The sequence below is a fragment of the Calidris pugnax genome, unplaced genomic scaffold (genome assembly GCF_001431845.1).
Source record: "Calidris pugnax isolate Ruff unplaced genomic scaffold, ASM143184v1 scaffold17, whole genome shotgun sequence".
NCBI classification, from domain to species: domain Eukaryota; kingdom Metazoa; phylum Chordata; class Aves; order Charadriiformes; family Scolopacidae; genus Calidris; species Calidris pugnax.
In genome coordinates, this window is record NW_015090794.1 from 9,646,034 (window position 1) to 9,659,443 (window position 13,410).

Consider the following 13,410-nt stretch of genomic DNA (forward strand, 5'->3'; position numbering starts at 1 on the left):
CTCTGCAGCCTCTCTCCGTTATAACATTATCCCGACACAGATAATTTACACACCCACAAACGCGATGCCAGCATCCACACAACCAATTTCTATCCATTGCCCAAGTATATGGTTTAAAGGCACCATGCTCCTCTCCAGAGTTCTTCTGCACACTATGGACAATTGATCACCACCCAGACAAACTGCTAATGAAATTGCCGTTAACACCAATAAGGAAGGGAATCAGACATGGCTAACTGTCTCCATTCCCTTCTCCTTGGCCATAAGACTGTGGCCTGGATCCCAAGCGAGCACTAGTAGCTGTCAAGAAAGGAGCCCAGGCTGCAGTCATTTATAAGACAGATACCATACTACTCCTAAGTAACAAGCTGTTGATTTGATCCAAATTAAAGACTGAAGCCGATCCCTCACCTTCTTCATAATTTAAAATCTGTTATCAATTACATACACAGACTGTAAATGACATATTTAAGCTGGCCTGTACTGGTTGCCAGACAGTAAAACAAACTGCTGACTCTAAATTGAATTTGTTAACTAGCTAAACTACCACAAAAGGTGCAATAATACCATTCAGACAGATGGTTAGTGCAGGGACACATCACAAAGTAGAGGGGGAAGGACTGAGGAAAGTTGTAGGTATTTACACTCACCACGTATAAAACATTGGATTCAAAGGCAATGCTTTGTGTCAGCGATACACTGCAACACTTACTCAGTGAATAATCGGGATTACAGCTCCTAAGGGTGCACTCCGGGGAGACTGAGGTATGACAAAGAAATTTTTGTGCATCTGCTGAGTGCTACCTTACATGATGTGAGGCTAAAGTCATTAAACAAAATTATCTTGTATGAAAAGTACTTCTTACTGTGAAGTGCTATAGTGGCGCTAACAATTTATAAGACAACATCATCTAGAGACTCCAGTCAGCATCGTGCCCCATCGTGCTAAGCCATGTCGCGTCCCACTGCTTACAAACTCATCATCCAGAGGGAGAATAATTCGGTAATAAACTCTTATTTGTAGTGGAATATTTTTTTTTTATTTTAACCCTTGGATCAAATGGCTCGACACTGAGCTGTCACTTCCTAGGTAGGACGTAAGTTCTTGCTGTGACGTATGGCTGCTTTCAGCCCCTTCGCTCACAGCACAGCCCCTCCATATCCATAATTCCCCTGCCTGGCAGGCTGGAGGCACAAAGGGGATGACAAAGTCTGTCGCAGGGCAAAGAACACAGAAGGCCCAGTCATTCTTATGTCGGTGATTTGAAGCAACTATAACTGCTAAACACTTATTTAAGTTGTATTAAAAATGTACAGTTGTAACAAGGCGGCCACAGACTTCCACTTGATTTAATCAAGAGAACATTGGTAATGAGATCTAGTTGAATAGTCCGTCATCGGAAAGGACATCACCAATCACAAGTATATGCTCTGCACTGATATGCAGCTTTCCAAGGAAGACTCGTTACACAATCTTTCACTGTTAAGAAATAATCTGCTTTAGCAGGATCAAAAGCATGCATTTCCACTGCTAGATATATTTTTATGAATCAATACTACACACATCCTTCTGAAATACATTATTTATCTGATATATATACATGTCTGAAATACATACAAGGCAAAACAGGGATCAGATTCTGCCAGGCTGGTCCAGGAGACCAAGGAGAAGTACAAGGATAGTATGAAGGACACTGTTTTTATGGGAAATATTAGAAGGTTTAACTATGTTATCAACTGCTGGATTTCACCCAAACGATGACAAATTCTTCCAGAAGCAACTCTTTAGCCCTTCTTAATCCTTCCCTCACACTCTAGAAAGCACCTGCTAGAATTTGTTAGGAAAACAAAGCATTTAAAACACAGAGCTACGGTACTTTAGAAAAATTCAGTATCCAGAAATAGCAGTTCTAGGGTACAGACAAAATGTCAAAATCTTAACGTCATACACGCCTGCAAGAAAACAAGAACAAAACATGTTAGTATCACAAAGCAGAGGACAAGGCACACCAGGATACTCAGCACCAAGTTCTAGTCCTCCTTCAAAAAATGGAGTTGCTACAGGACTAAAAGCAGGGTCTCAGGACCCCAAACTTGCATAAAGAGGAAAAGCAACACCCCCCTTAAGGGCTTGCCATGTTTGGAGAAGGAATAAAGCACTAAAAGGAGTGTCAAATCAACTTTTAAGTACCAGTAACAGTAATTAGTAGGTTCATTTTAAAATATATTAAAAAAAAAATCTTTCAATGTAGTTGGAAGAAAACATGAAGTATGACTATATAAACGTTGACCCCAAGTTAATCATAAAAATCTGAGCAAATGGTTTGCAGACAGAAGGATAAGAATCTTATTTTGATGAAGAGGATTATCATGAAGGGCAAAACAGAAAAAAGGGAAAGACTGGGACTGCTTAGCTTTGCAGGAAACCCAGGACACTGCAGCTTTTCTAACCTATAGCTAGTCAGAAGATTGCTTCCCACCCTAGACATTCAATAATATTACACTAAGAATATAGAGGCAGTTTATTCTTCTTTGAACTAAGCAAAAAGCCACATGAACAGAGCGGAATTCAATGCAATCAATACCACTAACCTCCAGGGATTTCTTTGGTGGGCAGATGCTCAGCTTAAAAAAACAATAATCAGAGGTTGGGTGTGTGCAAGGGCACACCTGAGCTGCACCTGCGTTTCCTACAAACCAGTAACTGGTTTAACTTACACGACACAGGGAGAGTGGGATCACCCTCTTCTGTTCTTCAGATGTCAACTACTTTAACTCCCATTAAACATGAGACCTTCACATTCGGAATGAGGAGAAGGAAAGGGATATAGGAATTAAGCACAATTACTATGAATTTATACTATTCAAAAGTCCTATTATTGCCTGTTTTGTCAGGCAACAGGTTAAAAGAACAGCAGTTGGACAGTTTTCAAAACAGTTTAGGGAACACAGACACATACACAGTGTTAATCACTAGACTCTGTGGCTAAATTCCCCATTATGTTTTGAAAATTATTTTTGAGCTCCAGATGGACGATTAAACTAGTGCCAATCTGATTCAGCAAAACACATATTTCTCAGGTGGCGCCTTTTACTTCACTGGGCCCATTCACAAAACTGTCGTTGCGACTGAGACAAAGCACTCTGTTAAATTAAAAACAAGGTAGAAGAACTGGTAACTGGAAGACTCATTGAAGGTATCAAAATCTGAAAGTTACCCTCTAGGGAAAAAACTGCATAAACTGTGCTTATTTGCTCCTTATATGTTGCCTATTTGACAAAAATAATGAAGCTGCTGCATTATAACATTTAACACAAGTACTAAATACCTGGATACAAATTTGAGGAGATAAATTAGACCTTACTAAGCATGCTAATGGCTAAACTCTCTTGTAAAGTCTCAGCGAGGTCCATCTGTGCTGCACCCTCTACTCTCACGATAATGCTGACACCCACACAAGAGGCTGAGCGCTGGTCTTTCAGTCTGATACATAAAAGCTATGAATCACATGAATGTGGAGATTCTGTATGTCACATTTAGGTAGTTAAAAAGTGTTGGACAGTTTTGGAAAGGCTGCTAGTACTGGGCAAATCTTTATAAAAGTTTCTATTGTAAGTTGAGCAAATCCAGCATAGCTGCTGGGGTAAGAGAAGAGGGACCTGCAATCAAGAGAGTGTTGAAGGAATCCTCGTGCAACTGTGATGCCCAGAGAAGCTGCACAAATTGGGAGTGGGGACACACACCCAGCATATTATTTCAGTTGCTTCTGGAATCACAGAAGATACCCACTACTTCCATTTCATAAAGGAGAAGGCCCATTGGACTGGATTTACAGACAAGCTAAAAGCAGGAATGGAAAACAACTGATTTCTAAGGCTTTGGGAGCAAACCTTATTTGGAATATCTACTTGCACCCACACTCCAAGAATGGTTTGAAAGCTTGTGAGAAGTACCCAAAGCCAGTGTCCATGCCATCACCAGCCGGTGTCAGTGCCACACACCTCACCTCCCACACCAGCCATTTCACTTCCAGCAACCAAGAGAGCCAGTGGACATCCTTGCAGCTCCGCAAAGATCCCATGAGGAACATCCATGGGTGCACTGCAAGGAAATACCTTGCAAATATAGGTTGTAACAATGAAAATTAAGTAACAAATCAGCTGGCAATACCACTAGCCTTAGTGTGGTGGAACAGGTAGGAGACTGCGCTTTCTATCAAATACCACAAAAACACTGCGTAAGAGCAGAGAAAGACATCTTAATTCAAGCTGTCCTGTGGCACAGGGCAGCACCTATCCTCCCTTCCCTCAGTCAGACAGGCCTGCCTCTGTAACTACAATACTGCCACAGAGGCACCAGTAAACACTAGGAATGGCTGCTGTACCAAAAAGAGACCAAGGTGAAGCTGTTGCCAGTGTAATTTTAAGCAGCTCCCTCAAGTTTCTCCAGGCTGAGTATGTCAGTAAGGAATAAGGAGCTAGTAGGTTAGACAGCTTGTTTGTTTATTTAACAAAAATCTTTTAAGGAAAATACTTATCTTTCTAAGGATAGCTCATGAAAGTAAGCGGTGCTAGCACAATGGGACAGCAGAGCATCTCCCTTCAGAGCGCTGTCCTCCATCCTCCTCCAGTGGTGCTTAACCTCTCCCTCTCAAGAGGCCCCAAGAGAGCACTGTCATAGCAGCTCAGAAAAATAAAAAAGGCAAATTTTTCCTTCTTCATAAAATCAGGGTTTCACCAAATGGATGCAACTGCAGGATTTATCAGTAACCAGATAATTCTTCCTAGAAGCTACTAAATCACGTGCACCATCAGCCTTTAGAAGCACTGTGTCAGTATTATCTCAAGCTGGCCCTTTCCCTTTTTGCTGTTAACTAGTGACAGTAGCTGGAAGATAATCAGAAGCTGAAGTTTCGCAACAGAGGAAAGGAATGGAGCTGCAAGCTTCCAAAGCTTGATAACCTGCCAGAGCAGAAGATCAGTTATGCAAGGCTGGATATGGATTTTGACCAGATGTAGCAAGCAGTTCCTTTCATCTCCCTTCTCCATCCAGAACAATGAAACTGGACTTGTGAGCCGTTTCCTATCATTCATCAGATCACTCTGGAACATGATTTTCCCTGAGTATTTTCGGCAAAGAAAATACACTTTATGCAAGGGTTGCACCCAGAAATAATGTATGGTGTCACCCAACCAACCTCAGGTTTGAAAGGGTAGAAGCATCTTCCCAGCCTCTTTTCTGAAGAACTCCCATCTATCTCTCCTCTCTCCTCTGTGGCTCAGCCTCGCATCCACACCAGAGAGATTCCCAGTTTGGAGAACAGACATCACCAAACCCTTCACAGCATCCAGTGTAGTCACAATTCAGCTCAAGGAAAATGAAGTACACCAGTGAAAGCAAACAACCAAGCAGAGTGAGGAACGAGAGGACAAATCAGAGTAGCCACCACGCTTGACTCACTGTTGAAAGATCACACGCACATGAACCCATGTTAATCATCAGTCCTATCATTTTGACCGACGTCCCGCTACACCAAAATCTACAGTGAAGGAAAAGAAAAAACTCTGAACTCATTTGTGATCATGTAATGGTCCAATTTTTATGAATAAATTAACACCAGGAATCTTACAGGTTGCATCAGAAGGGCTATTTTCCAAACACCTTCTTGGCCAAGGAAAAATAGAGATTACTGATGAGAATTTAAGCAAGTAGTCACTGATCTCCTGCTACTGCTTGCTAAAAGACATTTCTAAAAGAACTGGCATTTTGGATTTCATAATTGGAAGAAAAAAAGCACAACAAGATTTGTTAGCTAATGCAATGCACAGATGGTTGTGGGGATCATGAAAGTTCTTCCCTGTCAAAGGCCCCATAACGTCATGAATCCAGCCTGTTTCTCATTATCTCCACTTGCCTCTGCTCCTCTCAATAACACAAGCTGTCCTTTTTAATGTTTTTCTTCAGCTTCTTTTTTCTTCAGCTGCTTTTTACAATGGCCAAGGCAGAAGCATCACGTTACATCAGCCACTTACAATACCCACTGCCCAAACCATGCAACAAACCGAAGATTTCCACCCTCGTAACTCCATTACCTGGGAAAACTGCACCGCAAACAAGGAGCGTGGAGATCATCTGAGCCACACTCATCCTCTGCGTTCCTACCTCCACCAGCACACTCTGATTGTGTAATCCTATTTCCCTCTCCAAGAAGCTGCATTGCAGCAATAGCTGTGGAGCAAAAACCAAAGTTTGCTTTACACTGGAGCCGGGAGGAGAGAACACTGGGGTGGCTGGCAGGATGGTGGGTAGAGGAAAAATGTGTGCCTCGTGCCTGCTGTCTGGGGACTGTGGCTGTCAGCACGCTCAGCAGCCTGCTTCACCCCAAAGGATGGGATCGGCAGGGATTCAGGAGCCGTGGCCTCTACCCTGTCTGCAGCATTCTGTGGTTGGATTACGCTCTGGCCTGTTGCCAGGAAGTATCTTCTGCCTGAAATCTGTCCTGTCATGCCAGAGCAGTTTGTTTTGGCTTCTAAACAGCTTTTTAACCTGCCATGTTCTCCAATTCCCACTGAGGCAATCATTTATATCATCAGATTTACACAGCGAGCTGTTAAAAATGCTTCAGTACAAACTTGCTTCCTCCATCCTACTCCTAGTGTCCTAATTTTTTTTGGTGTACATTGCAACACTAGTATTAAGCAAACACCTGGCAAAAAATGCGTCATTAATGCCAGCTGCAGAAAGAGGGGTGGCAGAGAAGAACAGGATGGCTGGTTCCCAGTATTTGGCATCTAACATGAAGAAAGGCTGACAGACAGATTTGGAGGAAACATAACACAAACAAAAAATGTGACTCTAATAAGTTACACTGAGCTTATTTAAAATACTTAATTTCTATGTTATTTACATTACTTTTTCACATTTTTGTATTATTTCCAGACCTATTTAAAATATACAAGTTGATTTCAGTTGTGTTTACTGTCAAAGGGTGCTGCCAAGAACCTCTGCATGCTCTATCCTTTGCTAAAAGAGGAAGCCAAAATTGGCATGCTGTTGTGATGTTCAAAGTCTTTAATCAAGATTGAGCATGATGCTATACAAATACAAATGAGGGTTATTATTCTTTCCTTTCCCTGAAATTACTTCCCTCCCCTCCCCCCCATTTTCCTCAGTGGCTTCTGCAACCCTATATTCTTGCTTTGCTTCATTCAGAAAGGAAAAGTGCTGGCAGGCAAGGGGAGACATCCCTTGTGAAAAAGTCTGTAGGGTTGTTCACTTGCTGGGTAAGGAGGAGGGAGAGGAAGGGGTGATTTCATACCAAGATTACAGGCAAGACGGCATGAAATCATCCAGCACTAGGGGAGCTTGCTGCCTTGTGCTCTGCCTGGTACAAGGCTTACAGATGGAAGCTGGCTACTTTAAAATTGAGCCAAAAATCAAAAATAGGACATCATGAAAACATCATCACTAATTTATGTCTCCTCCCAACACCCACTGCTTTGCTTTGTGAGAAACCAGTGATGAAACCAAGGTTACAAGGGGAGGAAAAAATAAAAGCCCTCAAAACACCCACCTTCCCAACAAATGAGAAAGAAAACTGTGTGCCGGAAATCTGCGCTCTTTGGTAACACTCTTCCACAGCCACACATCTATCACAGTGCTTCCTAGCCACCCAACCGACCTACAGACAACCTGTGTGCTCCAGGCGGAGATGCCCGCTCAGGTGGCAGGCAGGACAGCCCCTCTCCTCACTTTCTCTGTCCGTTTATCCTGTCCACCCTTCCAGCTCCACTTTCCACACTGGCATGTCTTTTATCCGACAGGCTCGTGTATGATCTGCTATGCCTCCCACAGAGCTACTACAGTCTTCCAGTCAAAAGGATTTGGGTTTAGAGCTGAAAGGCAGAACTGAGAGTCCTTAGAAAAGATCTGAGACGTAGTAAACACAAAGGCTGGAAAGCTACATGGGAAGACAGTAGAAATGGAGGGGATGTCACTGTGGGCAGGCTAAAAGGCTTCAGAAAAGAAAAATCTGGTGCCCATCACATGCAGATGGTGGACAAGATGAAAAGAAATGGGAAACAGACGAGCTGATCATGATGCCAGGATCCCTCCTCAGCAACATGGCCCATACAGTTGTGAGAGTGGAACTGTCAGCAGGGAACAGAGCATCGGTTTGACACGGGAACCCAAATCCAAACCTCTCAGCTGACGCAGTGAAAAGTACACAAGGGAGTCAGCATAAAATAGGAACGTGCTACAAACCAAAGGAAGCACTTGCATGTTTCTTCCACATCAACTGTCTCCTCCTGTGGCCAAGGAACGTCCTTCTGCTGGGGAAGACCCGGTACAGTGATGCACTCCCAGTACCCTCACCCTTGTGCAGAGGGTCCCAGCAGCCACCTGCCCCTGCCCAGCCAGGATAAACTGGATTCCACATATGGGTACAACAGTTGCAAAGCAATGTATTTTATTTTCACTTGTAAGATTAAACCTGAATTTTGCTTGGGGATGGCAAGGAAAATTCCATCCAGAAGAAGGAATATTTTCAAGTGTTCGAGATAAGGAAAACTGGAGACAGGTTTAGAAGTTGTTTTACTCTCAGAATTACAGCAGTACAGCTAAAACAGTAGTTTGGCACTTCGTCCTGTCACCTGGAGCGTACTTGAGACATACCGACTTCTTACATGAAACCCTCACAAGCTGCATTACTCTGAACTGCCCCCAGAAACACCATCAGAATTAGATTTTAATTTTTAAACTACTGAGTTTCGCAAGAGTCACAAGAAGATAAACTTTTCATAGAGACCTCCACTCCCTGCCAATGCTGAGTTGTATTTCAGCGAAATTATAAAATCTAAATGGGACAGTTGCCAACTCTGAAACATTATTGCCTTTAAAGTGCCTTATACCTTGCCACAGAAAGAGTTATATAGTACACTGCCTTTCAGCTGGAGGCCAAAACCAGAGTTTGATATGTTACAATACAAGCACTCATCTACACAAATGCTTTTTTTCCTCCATTAAAACTGAGAGAGATTCACTAAAATAATTGCAATAGACAATATAAAGGCGAATCACTTAAATCTGAGTCAGTTTGCATTCCTAGTCCTTTTCTTCAAGCTGGCAGTGTTCGCCTACTAAAGGCAGTACATTTAGTTGAGTGGTTTTAATGCTTTCTCACATCAACCAGCACAGTGCAGCTTTGTCATTTTTTAAAAATGATAAGGGCAGACCTCATCACTAGGGCAGCCCTGTGTCCCTGACACTGTAGGTGTCACGCTTTCAGCAGCACAGCTTCAGAAGCTACTGCAATACACCTTCACAAAGGCGGCTAGTGAGATCAGCTGCTAGCTGGTGCAGTAAAATAATTAAATGACTACCCAGCCTGAGCTAGAACATGTATCCATTTCCTCAATAGAATTTACAATTGGCAAATAGTAGAAGCTGCCACACACAAAATGGAAAAATACTCCAAACCCACAAAACTAGGACAAAAGAACATGCATTCATACTGCAAAAAGTGGGGTTTCTTTTCAAAAGAAAATCATACTCTCTGAAAATGTTCTCTCTGCTGCAAAGAGACGTACTGTCAATGGACAGCAAGAGAGACAACTTTCTTCTTCCATATAACCAAAGAACTACAACACATAACCAAGGCTCCTACCTGATTCTTCTGCTGAATTTCTAGCATCTGGCTAACTAAGAGATGGGAAATGAACAGTAAAATATTTTGCAAAACAAAAGACAAACAATCTAATACAAGGACACAGTACAGAACCCTCCTCCCACAGATCAGAGAAGAGTCTGAAAGCCACAGAAACAGTTTAGGACAATATTCTGTTTTATACTCTTTGCATGCTTTGGAAAACCCCCAGAACACTGTTATTTTTGCACAAACACCATATGGCTAAGAAAATATCACTGTTTTCCTGGCCCATAGCCGTCATTTCAGGAAACAGGGCTGTGATCTGATAAAACAGATAAAAAAAAAATCAGAAACAAAGAGGGGATGGAGATGTACGGCTTTCAAGCCACAGAGCAGTAGCTGGTAGAATGATCTACTTTAAGTTGATGGCAGCTCTGACCCCCAAGGCAACCTCTTCTGTTCATAAAGAATTTGAAAGCAGACCAGCCTGGAACAAGAATAGGGTGTTTTCAGCCTCCTGATTGAAATCCGTTACGTAAGTTTTCAAGCATATCCATCCTTCTATAGGTGACAGGCCCACACTGATAATTTTTTGGGTAGCATATTGATGGTCTTTAAGCTGTAGTGCTCCTGATGTGTCATTTTTGCATTACTTACATATACTGTCACAGCTTCCTGTAAGTCAGAACTACCTGCTCTCCTTCTGATGAAATCCAGGTCTTTTTTATTACTCTTTCAAATGGGATAAGATACCTCACTATTTGTTTCAGGCTTACCATTATGCCTGAAAATCTCTTAAAAGCCTATAAGGAATGGTAAAAGATGAGTAGGCACTGCTGGAAAAGACTGGTTGAACAAAAATGGTGCACACAGAGTGACCATTTGCAACATACAAGAAGGAATCAAGCGGTCTTTGTAAACAATAAAGAGGAGAAATGTCTTACATGAAATCTGAGAATTACCCCATCAAGACGTATTCCATTCTTCTCCCTGCTCCCTCTGGCAAGCCAAAGCCAAAAGTAAAGGAGATTAACCAAAAAAACCACCAAACCAACAATGAATGCTATGCTGTCCATACAGTACATACATGAACCGCCACTAAACAGACCTTTTTTTCTGAGACATTTCCACAAGCTGTTTCCATTTAGGTAGGAAAGGAAGAGAATCTTAATTTATACTTGAAAAAGCTAAAAATTTTAGAAGTGTTTCTGGAATAGACTCTCAATCCCAAAAGTCATAAAATAGGGCTGGGAAGCCAAACAGCGGAGCCAATTTTTCTTGGATCAGCTGTGACATCTTCCTAATTCTGTGAACCTTGATATTATAATCACTGAAAGTATGAATTTAAGCAGTAGTAGGGGTGTATGTCAAGAGGTAACTTGAGCTGCTTTAATTCAGGCCCAGTGATCAGAGCACAAACCAGGAGGAACACTCTGCAGCAGAAGTTGCACCTCCAATGGCAGGAGTCATCCCTCTCCACACACCCAGTAGGACTGGGATCTGTGCAGGTAGAGTGCTGACAGATACAGCTGTGGGGCACAGAGGGCACCGTACAAACTGTTCTGAAGCTTTGCTGTTAAGCACCATACAAAGTAGATAGGGCAAGGGCAACCACCTGGAAAACTTTAAGCTGCTGGGAGGTGCAGCAAGAACTGGTTTGGATGTATATACACATGGCCTGTGAGCATCTTAATTCCTCTATGCTTCTGAAAGAACCCAGATCAGGACATTTTCCTTTTCCAATGACAGCCCAGCTGCCAGCAGGACACCTACCGATTTGTTTGGTGTTTATTTGCATGCTGTGCTTGCTTACTGCCTCCTGGGCATAAATATCCAATTTTATCCATGTATTTTAGTTTACTTTGTATCTGAATGCACAAGACACCTCACTGTGCAGTATGCCTCTAAGCCTCTTATTCCCCAGAAGACTAAAGGGCTGGGCTTTGGAGAAACCAGTTCTGTTGCATTTCTTTTCCCCTGTCGTAAAAAAGCAGTCAGCTTGTTTGCTTACAGACTCAGGTCCCCGTTACCTGGGGATATCTGCATCATGGTTTTTTGCTCTCCAGATTGTCCAAGGAGGTACAACGCAGTGAGGTCCCTTCCAACCTAGAAGATTTCTGTGATTCTGTAATGGCAGAGCACTGGCTGACTGCAGACACAAGACCAGAAGACCAATCCTGAATCCAAAAGGCTGCCTACCAGGTAACTTGCAACATCAGCTTTCTTTCCAAGCCTGCATATGTAACTCAGAGAAGACAAGCCGACCCCAGACACAATTTGCCCAACACTCAAGCTACTCAAGTAGACAGAAAGACTAATTACAGTAAAAAAAACAACGAACACAAGAACTGCAAAAGGTGTCCTCAATTCAATTTCTAATACAATCATCAGACTAAAATAGGATTTAATAGGCAACTTCCATACTGTAGAGCTTCCAGAAGGTAACCCTACTAATACTGTCCTTTTATACCAGTTGGCTTTCATCCTTTACTGAACACCTTGCCTCAAATTATACGAACCAAGACTTTTTTAAGAGTTCACATCCATGAGCCATGCCTTTGAACAGTAGGGCAAAATCCAATTTTTATGAGCCTGAACATTCATTACTGATTACAAAATTACTTGGAGGTCTCCCGCAACAGTTCAGTTTCTTTGCATATCACTCCCTTTACTATATTTTATAAACAGGAGAATGACAGAGACAAATCTTAGCTAGTCAAAGGCAAAGCTCTGGTTAAACAGCCACACGCTAAAGCACAAATGAAGGTAAGGGAAGCCAAGCCAGGGAGGTCCTAAGGCAAAGCCTAAGGTAGTAGCCTGGGTTTTGCACCACAGGCATTAGCTGGAGAACAGGAAACTGAAAAGAATTGATGAATCTCAGCTGAAAGTGCAGCAGCAGGCCTCCATAAACACCATTACTGAAGATTTTCACTCAGCTGGATGCAGCACATGAAGAAGGGCAGAGCTATACGCAAGGCCAATCGTGTTTTCCCCACGACACGCACGTATTTTCTCACGGGTTTTGCGCCCTCCCATCCCCTTCTTCCCCCCTCCCCTCCGCGGGTCTGTGTCACGGTCCACCCGCCGGTCGGACCCGACCCCTGCCGGGGCAGCCGGTGCACACAGCGTTACCCGCCGCCTCCTTATACCGCGAAACTCACGGATAACAACAAACCCTCCCGCTCAGCATGGTTCCCCCGAATCCCTCGGGAATGGCTGCCGGCTGCGCCCTGTCTGGCACCTGCTGGGGTCCAGAACCACGCTCAGCTCTAACGGAAAACAAAACAAAAAAAGGGCTCCCCGAGGATGCCAACATCCCCCCTGCGACACACGGTACCTCCCGCCCGCACCAACGCGCTGGCCCTGCGGGGGGCCAGGGGCTGCGGCCGGATCCCCGGGAAGCCCCGGCGCCAACCCCCTGGCTGCGGAGGTGGGGACACCGCGATGGAGGGGCGCCTGGCAGCCCTTGGCCACGGGAAGAGTATCAGTGAGGGGGCGGGCGGGGGCAGCCTGCTCTCCTTCCCCGCCGCATCCCCAGCGAGGAGGGGCACCGCCGTCTGCGGGGATGGAGGCGTCGGGAGAGGGGTGCCGCCGGGCTCGGGCGACCCGGCAGCCTGCGGGTTCCTAAACCCAGCCGGGGAGTCCCCCGCCGGGAGGGCTCACGCAGGCCCCCCCGCCCCGAGCAGCCGCCGCCCCGGCCGCCGTCCCCGCACGGTTCCGCCGCTCACCGGGAGGTGCGGGGCTGCGTCTCCTCCGGCCG

General features: G+C 44.1%; 2 protein-coding genes across 3 annotated transcripts in view; both read right to left on the bottom strand.

The window, feature by feature from the left end:
• ABAT (4-aminobutyrate aminotransferase) overlaps positions 1-13,410 on the bottom strand; it is a 54,628-nt gene extending 41,218 nt beyond the window's left edge. Inside the window, exon 1 of one of the 2 annotated variants that reach the window (XM_014936365.1) lies at positions 13,379-13,410. The gene's annotated coding sequence lies outside the window, so the exon portion shown is untranslated. Of the gene's footprint in view, positions 1-6,093; positions 6,154-13,378 lie in introns of those variants that run through there. The other variant, XM_014936367.1, reaches the window with a different exon arrangement.
• METTL22 (methyltransferase like 22) overlaps positions 1-13,410 on the bottom strand; it is a 52,110-nt gene that overhangs the window by 10,256 nt on the left and 28,444 nt on the right. The gene's annotated exons all lie outside the window — the stretch shown is intronic.